Below are 6473 nucleotides of genomic sequence, written 5' to 3'. Positions count from 1 at the left end.
TTGGATGAGGAAGGATTCCTTAAATGAGACACAGAAAAGCACAAAGCTTAAAAAAAATATCTGATGAACTTGTGATTATATTAAAATTAATAATTTTTGTTCATAGAAAGACATGATTGGGCTAAAGGTATAGTGCAGTGGTAGAGCACCTGCCTAGTACACATGAAACCCTGGGCTCAATTCCTAGCACCAAAAAAAAAAAAAAGACACCATAAAGTAAGTCAAAAGCCAAGCTACTATCTCAACTAAAATACCTGTAACTCAAGTAACAGGAAAGTTTACCATCTAGAATATGTAAAGAACTCCTACAAAGCAATAAGAAAATGCACAGTCGAAAAGTACAAAAAAAAGAGATAAAAGATAAAATGTTTCATAGGAATAAACAAATACATAGATTGTCTAAGTACATAAAAAATATGATTGATTTTATTCATCATCAGCAAAACGAAACACTGAACCACACAAGGCATTCTATCACAGCTAACGTGTCCAAAAGTATTGAGTGCTGACAAAGATATGAAGCAGCTAGAACTCCCAATTCCTTGTGGCCAAAAGCGTAAATCATAACTACTTTAAGTTGGATATTTTCTGTTAAAGGTGCACAAACCCTGTAACTTAGTGATGCAATTGTTAGATGCATACATCCTAGAGATTCTGTGCATTTGTATTATGATATATGTGGGGAAATTTTTTTAAAGCATTGCTTTAATAGCAAACAAACAATTAGAAGCAACCTATTGTTTATAAATTGAAGATAAACCATCTGAATATTCATGAAATATAGTTACATGGATCAGTAATTATTAAATATGAAACATACTGCTGGGCTGGGGATGTGGCTCAAGCGGTAGCATGCTCGCCTGGCATGCGTGCGGCCTGGGTTTGATCCCCAGCACCACATACAAAACAAAGATGTTGTGTCCGCCAATAACTAAAAAATAAATATTAAAATTCTCTCTCTCTCTCCCTCTCTCACTCTCTCTTTTAAAAAAAACAAAAAAGAAAGAAACATACTGCTAACACACACAGGAATGAATGACCAAGTGAGGAGGAAAAAAAATGGGGCCACCTGCAATCCAGGCAGAGGGAGCCCTAATCTTGGACATCTAGCCTCCAGAATTGTGAGAAAACAAATGTCTGTTGCTTCAGGGAAAATAAAACAAAACCAGACCTAGTGAGTGGGAAAAAAAGAAAGAAAGAAAGAAATATACAGTATAAGTTTTTATGACATTGACATATACATCTCATAAACAGCAAAACCAAACTATTTTTGTAGATACTTACATGTGTGACAATAGCATAATAACATACTTGTGAATAATAATAAACACCACATTCAAAGTTACAGTTATATTCTCTAAGTATGGCGATGCACACCTGTGATCCCAGCAACTCCGAAGTCTGAGGCAGGAGAATTGCAAGTTCAAGGCCCACCTAAGCAATTTCGAAAGGCTCTCAGCAACTTTAGTGAGCCCCTATCTCAAAATAAAAAATAAAAGGAATGGGGATGTAACTCAGTGGTAAAATGCCCCTGGGTTCAATCCCTAGTACCAAAAAGAAAGAAAGAAAGAAAAAAGAATTACGGTTAATCACAGGAAGAGAAGGAAGGAAACAAACAGGTTTGGGAAGAGAATAGTATATGATCTCAGTGATATCACTTTATTCCTTTTTCAAAATCAAACAGTTTATTAAGATTTGATGAAACTGATATGGGTATATGGGACTTGATGTATTTTTTTCTTTCTATATAGTCAGTTGGTATGCATAACCAACTTTTTTTTCAAAGAATATATATATATATATATTACTGACCTGCTGCCTTCCTCAGTAGGAACTGACTTCTGCACTACCTTCCTTATTTGGTCTCTAGGCCTAGTGCCAAACAGGACTCTAGGCTTGGAGAGTCCCTCTGGGATTCTGCCTCTCTGCAGACATTGGGGGAGACATGAGACTGCACTGAATCTGTCCCACCTTGTTCCTTTCCCTGCACAGTCCCCTGGTATAGCCAGTGGGGCTTTAGGATGAAGGATTTAGGGGAATGCAGAGCAGGTCCCTCCCCATACTCCTAGTTGGCTTCCTCCTGTGTTTCTTATCCCTCTGCCACTTCTGTGTGACCTTAGAGTACACTGTGCCTGGCACAAAGGAGGTGTCCAAGATGCCTTTGTTGACTTGATCCAAGCCATTATCAGCACTTGAGTGGGCTACTGAGAGGACGTAAAATAGCTGCACAGGGAAGAGGTGTGTGCCAGCGTCTTTCAGGTCCCCACCTCTGCCAGCATTCTAGCTGCCAGGCCCTGGGAAATGTGGCTCATTTGCAAGGGGCTGATAGCAGGTATTCAGAATTTTTAGGACTTGAGCTTAATTTCAAATAATTCCACTCTCATGAGAAATGGATTCTGCTGTTGTTTCCTGCCATCTAAACATTTCAAACTAAATTCTTACATCCACCCACCCCCCCATATAAAACTTTCTTATTCAGAAAGTCCTCTGGCAAAGGTACCATCTCAGGGTTTTCTATTTTTATCCTGTGTGTAATCAATGGGAACATACTGTGACTAAGTGGAGAATTATGAATTGATAAAAGCAAACTATGAACATTTGCTTTTGTTCCTGAGCAAACTAACAAAGGAACATGTACCTAATATATAGAAATATAGTGGTCATTTTATAGGTCAGTCTTTCTGCAGAAGTACTCAGTGATTTCTGTGTTTGTTTACAGGAAAGAAAAAATATGCTTTCAAGATTCAAATTGGTTAGGCTGTGGAAAAGGTTTTATAATGGAAGATTTTCTAGAAATATTGAAAGATAAGATACTATCAGCCCTTTCTCTGTGGTTTGTTAACCCATTTTGATACCTATTCTCTACATTTTCCTTACAACAAAAAGTAATCTGTTGCTCCCAGTTACTTGAGAGGCTGAGGCAAGAAGATCAATTGAGCCCATGAGTTCAAGGTCAGCCTGGACCACAGAGCAAGCCTCTGACTCAAAATCAAAATCATCATCATTATCATCTGTTCTCCAACATGTGATAGCATTATTTTTTAAAATCTCATTTCAAAAATTGCACCACTGTATGTGTAGGAAGGCATTTTTACTTTCTGTTTTCTCCTTGACAATCTATTTCTACACAAAACTTTTTGTTGTTGTTGTTTTGATTTTGGCACCAGGGATTGAATCCAGGGACACTTTACAACTGAGCTACCCCTAGTCCTTTTAATTTTTTTAAAAATATTTTTTAGTTGTAGTTGGACACAATATATTTATTTATTATTTTTATGTGGTGCTGAGGATTGAACCCAGGGCCTCACATGTGCTAGGCAAGCACTCTACCGCTGAGCCACAACTCCAGCCCTAATTTTTTTTTTTTTTTTAATTTTGAGATGCAGGATCTAAGTTGCTGAGGGTCTAAGTTGTTGAAGGTCTTACCAAACTGCTGAGTCACATCTTAAACTTGTGATCCTCCAGCCTCAGGCTCCTAAGTTTCTGAGATTACAGGCGTGTGTTACCATGTCCAGCTAGTATTTTTTATGTAATCAGCTCACTACATTTAGTTTTGTATTCTCCATTTCACTTAGGCATACAATGTGACTTCAAAATAAAGAGGTACCTGAGTCTCATGACTATACAGTAGTGCTGAAAATGCTCTATCACACATATAGTCATATAAAGATAAATGAAAATTTCTATATTTTAAATGGATTGCTCCGCATTTTATTGTGCATGAATGTCACCTTCATTTTAAAAAATTTTAGCTTTTTTATTTTGGTTCTTCCAAACCAGACAAGGAACCAACTAAATAAAAATTAATTTAGAATGTTAAACTGAACAAAATTTAACACAGAGCAGGAAGTAGAATGGTGGGTACCAGAGCCTGAGGGGTAGGGGGAATACAGAGTTACGGTTTAACAGAAGTTGGAGAAGATGAAAAAGTCCTAGGGATAGATGGTGGTGATTCACACTGTGAATGAACTCAATGCTACTGAACTAGACACTTAAACAGGGTTAAAATGGTAAATTTTATGTTATATATATTTTAACCATAATAAAAAGTTTTGAAAAGTTAATTACTAAATAATAATGATATTTGCTGCCTCAAAGTTGTTTTGAAATGTGACAAATGTAAGTAATAGAATGTATTAATGTTAAGATGCATTGTCTAGAATAGTGGGCTCAGAAACAAGTGAATAAAAGAATTTCTCCTTAAAAGTAAATTAAAAATAAAACTTGCCCTGGCATGTTTCTGTCCTGGGCATCTGTTCTCTGGGGTAGAAGTCCTTATTTCTATCCATCTTTTCTCTCACCTAAGTACATGTCACTACCCTATGGAAGATTCAATGGACTGGACATGAACCCCCTGAGGGTCCCAAAATATCTTTTCAGTTGTGAGCAAAAGACTGACAAATATTATCACCTTAAAGTGGATAGCAATGAAAATGAGCACCAGTTATCATTAAGAATGGTCAGTTTGGTTTACACACACACACACACACACAAATGAATTACACATTGTTGAAAGAGAGGCCATGAATTATGAAGGCAGTCCAACTAAAGTAATACTGGCAACCTTTAAAATATCTGTATAGCCAACTGGTTTCCCTTAGGGGCTCTGACATGACATGGTCTTAAGGTTGAAGTGTAATTCTTAGCCTGTGCATGTTATCGGTCTGATTTAGCTGTGGAGGAAAATGCAGAGTCAGAAGATGAAGAGGAGGAAGATCTAAAACTTAAGTATATCTGCAGAACCATTTTCCCCTGGAAGTGGTAGCTAGTATCCATGGAAGAAAGGAAAGCTTGCTGCTGCTGAAGATGATGAGGAGAAGAAGGAGGAAGAGGAGGATGGGTATTCTGATGAAAAAACTGAAGAAAAATTTCCCTTAAATAAATTTATACAAGCTACTCCAGCCAAAAAAAGCACAAAAATCAAAACAGGATGGGAAAAAAATTAAAATCATCAATACGAAGGCCAAAAGGTTAAGAATCCTAAAATACCAAAAAGATCCAGTTCTGTAGAAGACATTAAAGCAAAAATGTAAACAAGTAACCCTGGATGCTACTGGTAAGTAAAGCCCAAAGATGGGGAGAAAAGAAAAGGAAAGACAAGTACTATCCATACTGAGTACCATCAACAATCCAGGCTGTTTTAATCTCAAGCCCCTGTCCTAATTTGCCACCCACACCCCATTCCAGGCTGGGAACAATCCCCCCTGATTTCCTAAGGCACTTTATTTGGATTGCTGTGACACAGTGAACCTTACATACTGCCTTCCATTACCTTTGACTTTAACAGTGTTTTAATCACCTCTTAGCTTCCTTACTACTAGAGATAGATGGTGGTGCTCAATAAATATATGAATGAATAAAAAAATTAAACTTAACAGAAGCAGTTTAACAACATATATAAATATATATCTCCATCCCCCAGAGCTGGTGCCTTGTGCATGCTAGGCAAGTGGCCTGCCACACTGAGCTGTATCTCCAGTATTTATATCTTATGTTTTAAACTATGTTATAAAAATTCTTCATAAATAAAAATTTAAATGCCTCCAGAGTATTCTATCTTATGATTACACCAAAATTTGCTTAATCAATCCTTTACTGTTGAACATTGTCAGAGCTCAGAGCATGATGCCTCAAAATATGGCACGTTGACATGCTAAGTTTTGTTTTGTTGATTGCTGTTTTTTGAGGCAGAGTCTTGCTTTATTACCCAGGCTAGGCTCAAACTCCTGGGCTCAAGAAATCCTCCCAACTCAGTCCCCAGAGTAGCTTTGACTACTGGCACGACACCATATCCAGCTGGCAAGCCAAGTACTTAGAAGGAGAGTAGAAAGGCGTTAGAAGCAAGAAATTCTCACTAATTTTGTGTCTTCCTCTCTCCTTCCCCCGGTATTCGCCCAAAGGACATCATAGAAGCTAGAATTCTTCTTCCCCAAGGCAGTTAGAAACTAGACTTCTTCTCCTTCCAAAGAAAGCAATAAACCTAGAAATGTCACTGTGATTTTTCCCCCTTCTCCCTTGAGGACATCCATGTGACAGGTGTCACGTCCTACGCCTCAAGGAAGGAGCATGACATAGAGAGGTTAAGAAAAACACGGGCAGACTGGCCTTGCGTGTTCATTCCCAGTCTATTACCATTAGATCATACCCTTTTGTCCAATCAAGTCTCCACATAACTGCCCATTCTTCATTGAACCAAAGCATAAAAATACAATTCTCCCTGGGTCTTTAGGTCTTCATTTCTGAAGACTCTAGGTCATGTAAAACTTTGATTTAATAATTAGTTTTCTTGTTTTTTTATTTTTTATTTTTAGTTGTAGCTGGACACAATACCTTTATTTTATTCATTTATTTTTATGTAGTGCTGAGGAAGGAAACCTGCATCTTGCATGTACTAGGCAAGTGCTCTACTGCTGAGCCACAACCCTAGCCCCTGCTTTTCTCTTGTTAACCTGCCTTTTCTTCTAGGAATATCT

General features: G+C 37.6%; 1 pseudogene; it reads left to right on the top strand.

The window, feature by feature from the left end:
• The first annotated feature begins 1783 nt into the window (after nucleotides 1-1783).
• On the top strand, nucleotides 1784-6216 carry LOC144369354 (nucleophosmin pseudogene; annotated as a pseudogene).
• The last annotated feature ends 257 nt before the right edge of the window (nucleotides 6217-6473 follow it).

Source organism: Ictidomys tridecemlineatus, chromosome 12 (genome assembly GCF_052094955.1).
Source record: "Ictidomys tridecemlineatus isolate mIctTri1 chromosome 12, mIctTri1.hap1, whole genome shotgun sequence".
Lineage (NCBI taxonomy): Eukaryota > Metazoa > Chordata > Mammalia > Rodentia > Sciuridae > Ictidomys > Ictidomys tridecemlineatus.
This window is presented reverse-complemented; position numbering and strand designations above follow the sequence as displayed.